The 12,315-nt window shown below is 41.3% G+C and overlaps 1 protein-coding gene across 5 annotated transcripts in view; it reads left to right on the plus strand.

Moving 5' to 3' along the window:
- Positions 1-12,315, plus strand: part of LOC126106623 (zinc finger protein 112-like) — a 50,121-nt gene that overhangs the window by 35,083 nt on the left and 2,723 nt on the right. The gene's annotated exons all lie outside the window — the stretch shown is intronic.

Raw genomic sequence — 12,315 nt, forward strand, 5'->3', positions numbered from 1 at the left:
CCTCTTGGGTAAAATATTCCGGAGGTAAAATAGTCCCCCATTCGGATCTCCGGGCGGGGACTACTCAAGAGGATGTCGTTATCAGGAGAAAGAAAACTGGCGTTCTACGGATCGGAGCGTGGAATGTCAGATCCCTTAATCGGGCAGGTAGGTTAGAAAATTTAAAAAGGGAAATGGATAGGTTTAAGTTAGATATAGTGGGAATTAGTGAAGTTCGGTGGCAGGAGGAACAAGACTTCTGGTCAGGTGACTACAGGGTTATAAACACAAAGTCAAATAGGGGTAATGCAGGAGTAGGTTTAATAATGAATAGGAAAATAGGAATGCGGGTAAACAGCATAGTGAACGCATTATTGTGGCCAAGATAGATACGAAGCCCACGCCTACTACAGTAGTACAAGTTCATATGCCAACTAGCTCTGCAGATGACGAAGAAATTGAAGAAATGTATGATGAAATAAAAGAAATTATTCAGATAGTGAAGGGAGACGAAAATTTAATAGTCATGGGTGACTGGAATTTGAGTGTAGGAAAAGGGAGAGAAGGAAACGTAGTAGGTGAATATGGATTGGGGCTAAAAAATGAAAGAGGAAGCCGCCTGGTAGAATTTTGCACAGAGCATAAATTAATCATAGCTAACACTTGGTTTAAGAATCGTGATAGAAGGTTGTATACATGGAAGAACCCTGGAGATACTAGAAGGTATCAGATAGATTATATAATGGTAAGACAGAGATTTAGGAACCAGGTTTTAAATTGTAAGACATTTCCAGGGGCAGATGCGGACTCTGATCACAATCTATTGGTTATGACCTGTAGATTAAAACTGAAGAAACTGCAAAAAGGTGGGAATTTAAGGAGATGGGACCTGGATAAACTGACTAAACCAGAGGTTGTACAGAGTTTCAGGGAGAGCATAAGGGAACAATTGACAGGAATGGGGGAAAGAAATACAGTAGAAGAAGAATGGGTAGCTTTGAGGGATGAAATAGTGGAGGCAGCAGAGGATCAAGTAGGTAAAAAGACGAGGGCTAGTAGAAATCCTTGGGTAACAGAAGAAATATCGAATTTAATTGATGAAAGGAGAAAATATAAAAAGGCAGTAAATGAAGCAGGCAAAAAGGAATACAAACGTCTCAAAAATGATATTGACAGGAAGTGCAAAATGGCTAAGCAGGGATGGCTAGAGGACAAATGTAATGATGTAGAGGCTTATCTCACTAGGGGTAAGATAGATACTTCCTACAGGAAAATTAAAGAGACCTTTGTAGATAAGAGAACCACTTGTATGAACATCAAGAGCTCAGATGGAAACCCAGTTCTAAGCAAAGAAGGGAAAGCAGAAAGGTGGAAGGAGTATATAGAGGGTCTATACAAGGGCAATGTACTTGAGGACAATATTATGGAAATGGAAGAGGATGTAGATGAAGATGAAATGGGAGATACGATACTGCGTGAAGAGTTTGACAGAGCACTGAAAGACCTGAGTCGAAACAAGGCCCCTGGAGTAGACAACATTCCATTGGAACTACTGACGGCCTTGGGAGAGCCAGTCCTGACAAAACTCTACCATCTGGTGAACAAGATGTATGAAACAGGCGAAATACCCTCAGACTTCAAGAAGAATATAATAATTCCAATCCCAAAGAAAGCAGGTGTTGACAGATGTGAAAATTACCGAATAATCAGTTTAATAAGCCACAGCTGCAAAATACTAACACGAATTGTTTACAGACGAATGGAAAAACTAGTAGAAGCCGATCTCGGGGAAGATCAGTTTGGATTCTGTAGAAATACTGAAACACGTGAGGCAATACTGACCTTACGACTTATCTTAGAACAAAGATTAAGGAAAGGCAAACCTACGTTTCTAGCATTTGTAGACTTAGAGAAAGATTTTGACAATGTTGACTGGAATACTCTCTGTCAAATTCTAAAGGTGGCAGGGGTAAAATACAGGGAGCGAAAGGCTATTTACAATTTGTACAGAAACCAGATGGCAGTTATAAGAGTCGAGGGACATGAAAGGGAAGCAGTGGTTGGGAAGGGAATAAGACAGGGTTGTAGCCTCTCCCTGATGTTATTCAATCTGTATATTGAGCAAGCAGTAAAGGAAACAAAAGAAAAATTCGGAGTAGGTATTAAAATCCATGGAGAAGAAATAAAAACTTTGAGGTTCGCCGATGACATTGTAATTCTCTCAAAGACAGCAAATGACTTGGAAGAGCAGTTGAACGGAATGGATGGTGTCTTGAAAGGAGGATATAAGATGAACATCAACAAAAGCAAAACGAGGATAATGGAATGTAGTTGAATTAAGTCGGGTGATGCTGAGGGAATTAGATTAGGAAATGAGACACTTAAAGTAGTAAAGGAGTTTCGCTATTTGGGGAGCAAAATAACTGATGATGGTCAAAGTAGAGAGGATATAAAATGTAGACTGGCAATGGCAAGGAAAGCGTTTCTGAAGAAGAGAAATTTGTTAACATCGAGTATAGATTTAAGTGTCAGGAAGTCATTTCTGAAAGTATTTGTATGGAGTGTAGCCATGTATGGAAGTGAAACATGGACGGTAAATAGTTTGGACAAGAAGAGAATAGAAGCTTTCGAAATGTGGTGCTACAGACGAATGCTGAAGATTAGATGGGTAGATCACATAACTAATGAGGAAGTATTGAATAGGACTGCGGAGAAGAGAAGTTTGTAGCACAACTTGACCAGACGAAGGGATCGGTTGGTAGGACATGTTCTGAGGCATCAAGGGATCACCAGTTTAGTATTGGAGGACAGCGTGAAGGGTAAAAATCGTAGGGGTGGCCAAGAGATGAATACACTAAGCAGATTCAGAAGGATGTAGGTTGCAGTAGGTACTGGGGGATGAAGAAGCTTGCACAGGATAGAGTAGCATGGAGAGCTGCATCAAACCAGTCTCAGGACTGAAGACCACAACAACAACATCCCAAAATATGTAACAGTCATTATGCATTTCAACGCTATCTACTGGAATCTTTTTATCTCAATTTTAGAGTTCATACACTGCACCATGTCTCCTCCCCAGTCACAGTTCTGCTCAGAAATTGCTGCCACCTGCATGGTAGTGTTGAAGGACTGTCAAGTTCGAACTCATTCTTTCAGTTTTGTGAACATTGGTTAGGCATTTTAATGCCCACTGTGCACAAAACTTATGTTGATCAAACCTCTGTGTGATAGTGTTAGAGAGGGTTGTCCTTGGAATCTGAAGCACATGTTCAGAAATACTGAACCTACATCTCAGACGAACAATTTTATTAAAATATTGTGCAAGATCATCAGCCATGTTGAGTTAGCTCCTGAACCACTTTCATCATGCACATCTGTGTGACCAGTCTTGAATTTTCTACACCATTCCCGTACAACACCATTACTTTTAACCCCGTTGCCATATACACAACACGCTCAGTGCTGAATCTCGGGACAGACAACCATTGCAAATTGCGGGAGACACTATGACACTGCCACTTTTTGCCACTTGTTGCTTATGTGTTGATGGACATAACAGAGAGTTTAACACACACCGTAGCCACCAAGGCCTCCCTCTTCCAACTGTGTAAGTGCAATGAAGCTACTAGTGTGTGTATGTTTTTGATAGTCTGTATGAGGTTAATTTATGAAGAGTAGTCCTTGAACCTCCTGGCAGATTAAAACTGTGTGCCGGGCCGAGACTCAAACTCAGGATCTTTGCCTTCTGTGGGCAAGTGCTCTACCAACTGAGCTACCCAAGCAAAGGTCCCAAGTTCGAGTCTCGGCCCGGCACACAGTTTTAATCTGCCAGGAAGTTTCATATCAGCGCACACTCCGCTGCAGAGTGAAAATCTCATTCTGGAAGAGTACTCCTATTTGCACACATTGTGACCACTTCCTGTGCTCTTTTCAGTTGACATGTTTTGTGTAATCTAAACAAATGATATTATTTGTCTGACCCAAAGCTGAGAAATACATTTAAGCAGCCAGAAGACATGATCAGATGTAGAACAGTTAAAGTTGCAGTGATCTGTGAGAGATGGAGTGGCCACTGCCACCAGAGTGTGTTATTGTTATTATGAGGGTGGTTTGAAAATTTCTCGGAATCACCACGAGAGGTCAGTACTAGTGCAACGAGTTGTTCACGTGATATTCATTGGACTATTGGCTGTAAACACCTGTCACATCAGTGCTCTTGCAAGAGAGTTGTGGCAGTGGCGTGGCTCTGTTGTTGTTTCTGTGTAGTGATTTGCAAACATGGCAAAAATTGAGATTGGAGCAGTTAAGTACTTCGTAAAGAAAGGTATGAAAATGAAGGACATTCATGCCGATTTCCAGAATACACTGGGGGACTCGGCTCCTTCACATTCATCTGTTGCCAAGTGGACAAATGAATTTAAATTTGGTCAGGAGATCTTAGTGCGACCAGCACAATGGTCGGCCAAGATGTGTCACTACTCCAGAAATCAGTGCAAAAGTGCAGAAAATGGTCATGGAGGATCACCAATTGAAATTGTGTGAAATTGTTCACACTTGCCAGATGTCATGTGAAAGGGTATATCACATTTTAACTGAAGAATTAGAAATGAAAAAAAGTATCTGCAAGATGGGTGCCGTGACTCTCAATGCTGGATCAAAAACATGTGCCATTGCCGTGGCAAAATTACACGAACTAAGGTATGAATTGTTGCCACACCCACCTTATTCACCTGATAGGGCTCCATCAACTTCCATCTCTTCCCAAAACTGAAAATTTTTCTTGGTGGATGAAGATTCACTTCAAACGAAGGATTATAGCTGGAGTTGACAACTACTTTGCAGGCCTGGAGGAAACTCATTTTTTTTAGATGGGATCAAAGCACTGGAACATCGTTGGGCCAAGCTCATTAATCTACATGGAGACTACAATGAAAAATAAAAAAAGTTTCAGCGATGTAAGTACTTTTTTTCTATTCATTTCCGAGACCTTTTCAAACCACATTCGTACAAGCCCTGGTGAGATGTATAAGGGTTGTGAACAGTATTAGTTGTTAAACGATCACTGTGAAGGACACAGAGATGCTGCATAATTGTGTAAGATGGTGGCATCAGCAGCCAACAGAGTTTGATAGAGCCCTCTTAGTCGGGCTTGATTTGGCCAACTCATTGAATCGTGCAATTTGCAGATTTGTGAGGCATTCAGATGTGACAGTCCCCCGATGTTGAACTGTATATACAAAAGCGAGGGCATAGTCCTCGTATAGATTCCAGTCAACCACATCGGTCCACCATAAGTGAAGTTCACCGTATTGTGCACCAAGCACATTTTGTAACATCTTCACATCTGCCCCAGTCATCAGAGAACAAGTAATGGAACCCCACAACATTCTGTGTCATCCCATAGAATTTGTTGAAAACTAGCAGCAACTAGACTAGGAAATTACTGGCCCATATATAGCCTACCTGTAATGCCACAACACAAACAGCTACATTTGGAATGTTGCTGTGACTGGGAAATATGGACTGCAGATGAATGGCATCAGATTGTGTCCATCGGTGAACCACGGTTCACACTGCCTCGTACGACCAACGTTGCCGAGTACGGTGGCTATCCAGGAAAGGTCTCAATCTTACAGTGTTTCGAATAGGCACAGCAGTGTTCTCCTGGCCAGCTATCAGGTATGGCATAGCTGTTCATGGCTGGTAGTTATTAAGGGAACTCTGACTGCACAATAGTACATCCTGGACACACTGCATCCTCATTTGTTACCTCTCATGCCGTTGTATTGCGGTACCATTTTTCAACAGGACGACGCCTGTCCACAGCACGTCTCTATGAACTGTCTGCTTTTTGATGAGATACTCGCATAGCCAGCAAGCTCCACGCATTTGTCCCCAATAGGAAGTGTGGGACCATCCCATTGCCAGTATCCATGATATCAAGAATTTGTTAGAAAAGTTGCGGGCCTAGCTTCCCTCAGAGGAGGAAGCAGTGGCTATATACCATCTTTCCCAACCGAATCGGGGCACGTGTCGACGAGGTGCGGTGAAAAGTCATACTGATGAGCAGCCTCATACTGCCAAGCTCTTTGTCAATTTGATTTGATTTTACAATCACTGAAATATCATCACGTACCATCTGAATCCATTACGTTTAATTTGTCTGTCATGTAATGTACAGTAAAAGATCTTTAATTTTCATGCTAAAGAGGAGAACAGTGTTGCAGGAACTGTGATTCTCTCTCTCTCTCTCTCTCTCTCTCTCTCTCTCTCTCTCTCACACACACTCACACACACACACACACACACACACACACACACACACACACACACAGAATGTACAAAGAGGTGACAACAGTCATGGGATAATAATGTGCAAATATACAGATGGTGGTAGCATCACATACACAAGGTATAAAAGGGAAGTGCATTGGCAGAGCTGTCATTTATACTAGGGTGATTCATGTGAGAAGGTTTCCAATGTGATTAATTTCGCACTAGGGAAATAAACATACTTCCAATACGGAATGGTAGCTGGAGCTAGACGCATAGGCCCTTCCATTTCGTAAATTATTAGGGAATTCAGTATTGTGTGCCAGGAAGACCAGATTTCAGGCATTACCTGTCACCACAGACAACCAGTGGGTGACGGCTAACTATCACCACAGACAATGCAGTGGCTGACGGCCTTCACTCAGTGACTGAGAGCAGCAGCATTTGCATAGAGTTGTCAGTGATAACAGACAAGCAATGCTGTGTGAGATAATTGCAGAAATCAGTGTGGGACATACGACAAATGTATCTGTTAAGACAGTGTGGCAAAATAAGGCATGAATGGGGTGTCTCAGCAGACAATCAATGCAAGTGCCTTTGCTAACTGCAACACATCACCTGCGGCACCTCTCCTGGGCACGTGACCGTATCGGTTGGACCCTAGGTGACTGGAAATCCGTGACCTGGTCAGTTCAGTCTCTCAGATGGTGAATGCTGATGGTAGGGTTTTAGTGTGATGCAGACCCTGTGAAACCGTGGACACCATTATGGAGCCACCACTAGCTTGCACACTGCCTCAGTGTGTGGTTGCTTCATAACGGCGTGGGCTGTGTTTACGTGGGATGGACTGGATTTTCTGGTCCAACTGAACCAATCATTGACCTGAAATGGTTATGTTCGGCTGTATGGAGACCATGTGGAACCATTCACAGACTTTGGTTTGTATGGATGACAATTTGCCATGTCGCCAGACCACAGTTGTTTGCCATTGGTTTGATGAACATTCTGGAGAATTTGAACAAATGGTTTGTCCACCCAGATTACCTGCCACGAATCCTATTGAGCATTTATGGGACATTACCAAGACGTCAGTTTGTGCACAGAATCCTGCAGCAGCAACACTTTCACAGTTATGGAAGCTATAGAGGCAGCATGGCTCAGTATTTCTGCAAGGGCTTCCAGCGACTTGTTGTCGAGTTGCTGCACTGTGCCATGCAAAAGGAGGTCCGACGTAATATTCAGAGGCATCCCATGACTTTTGTCACCTCAGTGTTAGCCGAACATAGGCCTTGCACCACATGATCGTCGATCCAGTTAACAATGGATTTCTGCTGTAAGTTTATTTGCAACTGGTTGAAATCGCTAATTCTTTGATTACTGGGAAACTATAGGGTTACAAGTCTGATATATATCAATAAAATTTCATTATTTTCAAGTGTTAAAATGACCCACTCGATCCTATATGACTTTTAACCTCTTTTTATTCCCCGCCCCCCCCCCCCCCACCACACACACAAAAAAAAAAAAAAAAAAAAAAAAAAATGGAAGAGTAGTTACCTAAACCTTTTCACGGCAGTTCCTTGCGAGTTTGCCCCCTACTAATATGCAGGACTTTAGCAACATTGGTGGCTCACGGGCCTGGTCTCTCATATGTGCAACAAAAGAAATTTTAATCAGAATTACTTTTGCATCACTCTTTCCATTTAGGATATCAGTCTATATTTGTGCACCATAATAAAGCTGTACAAATAAAGCACACATATATATTACTTTCTAGCATTTAGTTCATTTTGTTGTTCTGGTTATTCAAAACAGAAAGTTTGTAAGGAAGCAAACAATGTAACTTGTCTGCCAAATAATTAACTGTAGCAACAGAAGGAACTATTACAAAGGGTGGGTGGGGAAGGCAGGGGGTGGGGTGGAGGAGGGGGGGTGTATAAAGGGTGTGTGCTGTCAGTGGTAATGTAGTCTGAATGGGTTCTAATGCATGAGGATTACTAAGTGCCCAAGAATTTGGGACTGTGCATTGTTTTTGCTTAGAAGAATGATAAATAATACATTGGTGATATTGGTTTACTAGCATGTGATACAAGTGCCAATATATGGTTATTCATGAGCACCTCTGGGCTTTCAAAAGATGACTCTGTGACAACTATAAGAAGTCAGGAAATAGATGCATGTCAGATATAGCACCTCTTCAAGTTTTTAACTTATAATCCAGTTGCTTAGTATGCACATTGTTTGGGAAACAGGAAACATCACTGTGTGTATTCATTGAAGTCAACAACATAAATTGCCTGTGAAGGAGTGGCAGCAGCCTGCTTTGGAAATCTGTTCACTGTATTGCCTATTCACAGGAATGAATTGATTTGATTCAACATTACACAGTGAGTAATATGTTTACGTGTTCAGTCACACCTGCCCCCTAGTGCAACTATGTCATGAGGTGTATTATGTACCAAAACTTGGAGAGATGGTGGATCCATTGACGTGTGTCATTTTTCTGTATATGCTGTAGTTTTTGCACAACTATCTTCTGAAACTCCAGAGGTACTTACAAATAACCTTGCTTTTGAGTCATCGTCAACAATGTTTTGAAATTGAGTGTTTACGCAGTCCTTATTCCTTAAATTTTCATATCTTTTTGTGTTAACAGACATTAGTACACTCACTGGCCAGTGTAACTTGTTTGTACTCGTGTGTAAGTTTTTCCTGCCATTCTTTGTCCCAATCTTTCCTGTTTTCGACTTAAGAAATCTGTAGGTGGGACTCCACAGTCACTAATCTCTCATTATTGAGTGGCTTTTTGTCATGAAAACAACTTCCACTTCATCTAGTAGTTGCATGTACTTGAAAGTGTGAATAAGTCAGATTGCATGATGCCATTATATCCATCTCGTTTCTTCATTCTTTCACTTATCCGTTCATTGTGTTCTGTAAATCCCATCAAGATGGAGAATCTTCAGGGATATGGAACAAGTCAAGGTATACATTAACGGAAGCCAAGGAAATCGTAGAGATTTGAACTGTCTACTATATTAATGATAGGTAGTTTATCACTATACTACTTAATCATCTTGCTAAGATTAGAAGCTCATCTTAACATTTTTTATGTTTGAGATTTAATAACCCAAAATACTACTTAATGCTGTTCACTCCTTTGCCATGTAAATTTAATCGAATAAATTAGAAAGGAAGCTGCTGTTTTGGGTGGGAGGAGCTGCTGTCTTGTCAGTTACGCGCTACCAGAAAACACCCCTGGTTGTTTAAAGGACTGAACTCCCTTATATAAAATAGCTTCAGACGTCTGATTACTTCACAAATCACTTAATTACACACATAAAAATAAGTTTTGCATCACCTCGGTTCTTAGAGTTCCGGAAATTGTACAGAAAATTGGAATAGAGATCAACATAAACATCATTTCCGCCCTTCTTATTGCTCATGAAAACCACACATTGCATGTTGTACCACCACACAACAAGACCTTCAGAGGTAGTGATCCAGACTGCTGTACACACCGCTAATTCGCAGTGGCACATCCTCTTGCATTGATGCTTGCCTGTATTCGTCATGGTATACTGTCCTCAAGTTCATCAAGGTACTGTTGATCCAGATTGTCCCACTCCTCAATGGCGATTCGGTGTAGATCCCTCAGAGTGGTTGATGAGCCATGTCGTCCATAAACAGCCCTTTTCAATCCATCCCAGGCATGATCCATAGGGTTCATGTCTGGAGAACATGTGGGCACTCTATTCTAGCGATGTTGTTATTCTGAAGGAAGTCATTCACAAGACGTGCATGATGGGGGCGTGAATTGTCCATGAAGACAAATGTGTCACCAGTATGCTGCCGATATGGCTTCACGTATCGTACAGCCGTTACAGCGTACATTTCCCCCCACATAATTCCGCCCCAAAACAGCAGGGAACCTAGACCTTTCTGTGCTGCACTCACTGGACAGTGTGTCTAAGGCATTCAGCCTGACCAGGTTGCCTCCAAACATGTCTCCGACGATTGTCTGGTTGAAGGCATATGCAAATCTCATTGGTGAAGAGAACGTCATGCCAATCCTGAGCGGTCCATTCGGCATGTTGTTGGGCCCATCTGTACCGCGTTGCGTGGTGTCGTAGTTGCAAAGCTGGACTTCGCCATGGACGTCAGGAGTGAAGTAGTGCATCATGCAGCCTATTGCGCACATTTTGAGTCAACACAACATCCTGTGGCTGCACAAAAAGCTTTATTCAATATGGTGGTGTTGCTATCAGGGTTCCTCTGAACCATAATGTGTCGGTAGCAGTCATCCACTGCAGTAGTACCCCTTGGAGGCCTGAGCGTAGCATGTCATCAACAGTTCCTGGCTCTCTGCATTTCCTCCACTTCCGAATAACATCATTTTGGTTCGCTCTGAGACGCCTGGACACTTCCGTTGTTGAGAGCCCTTCCTGACACAAAGTAACAACGCGGATGTGATCAAACCATGGTAATGACAGTCTAGGCATGGTTGAACTGCAGACAACATGAGCCGTGTACCTCCTTCCTGGTAGAATGACCAAAACTGATCAGCTGTCGGATCCCCTCCGTCTGATAGGTGCTGCTCATGCATGGTTGTTTACATCGTTGAGCAGGTTTAGTGACATCTCTGAACAGTCAAAGGGACTGTGTCTGTGATACAATATCCACAGTCAACATGTATCTTCAGGAGTTCTGGGAACTGGGCTGATGCAAAACTTCTTTTGATGTGTGTATGTTAAATATTTGACTTTAAGAATGTAATAAAGAAAAAGATTAGAAAAGGTTTGAAATGTTGCTTAAAGTTTGTTGGAGGTCACTAACTGCTCTCCTTGTTAAACAGTGGATGACTCCCTGCAAACTGTGTTGTGAATAGAGTCAGTAGCAAAAAGAAGTATTAAATTAAAACTCTATGTCTGATGCTGAAGTTTTACTGCATTAACAGCAAAAATTCAGCAATAATTTTTGTCCTTTCATCATTTTGTAGGAGGTGTCAGCAAGAAAAAGCTTCATAAGGGTTTGAAATTATGTGTTTAGTTTGCTGGAAGTTGCTAAGTGGTCTCGTTCTCAAATGCTGGATAAATAAAGTCCAGGTGTTTGCATGTTGTCAGTTACTCTGCCTCGAGACAAACTCACTGTTCCCAGTTCTAATATTTGTCATATGGTGTTAAAGTTTTACATAACATTATACCTCTTAATTAATAGATTATGACAGCATTTTAAACTTGATCAGTAACTATGCAAAAGATTGAAAATGTAACTTTTGTTGCTCTTGGAAGCCATAGCAAGGCAAGCTGCATCTAGTATTGAGTTCCAGGATAGATAACTATTGTTTATCTGCCCTTAGTAGATTAATATTTACTGGATTACAATGGTATGTCTCAGAGAAAAAAATTTTTCCATCTGTAAATGCTGAGTCTAATGTTTATCCATCCTCAGCAGCTGTAGTCGTACATTATGAAATAGTAAGCAACCATTGGCATAATAGAAATTTAATTCCTTTACAGCCTTCCGCAGATGGCTATATCTATCACATTACTTGTGAGTGTCAATAATAAAATGCATACAGCAAATTTCCACGGTCCTAAAAAATATACAGCAGCAATAACTAATACGATACTGAATCCATTATACAATAAGACCTCATATTGTATTAATGTATTCAGTATTGTATTACTTTTTTCTCCTGCATATTTTTTAGGAACATGGCACTTTGCTGCATGCACCTTATTGTTGACACTCGCAAATAATGCGATGGGTATAAACTACTGAGGAAAAGCAGTGAGTGACCAAAGCTGGTAAAGAAATTCAATTTCTTTTATGGAACTAATTGCTTATTATTTCATTATAAACACTGAGTCCTATTTACATATGTAATACCACTTGTCATACGGCTTTATAACAAACACTGCATAGTACTGAATTTGTAATGTTCAGAGTACAACAGAGGAGACATTTACACAGCATTTGATAGTTTCATATACTTGAAATTTAGAATAAATTAAGATTTTATGCTGCCATTATGACTATCTCATAAGTATGACAGTGGGC

This window comes from Schistocerca cancellata, chromosome 10, assembly GCF_023864275.1.
Source record: "Schistocerca cancellata isolate TAMUIC-IGC-003103 chromosome 10, iqSchCanc2.1, whole genome shotgun sequence".
Lineage (NCBI taxonomy): Eukaryota > Metazoa > Arthropoda > Insecta > Orthoptera > Acrididae > Schistocerca > Schistocerca cancellata.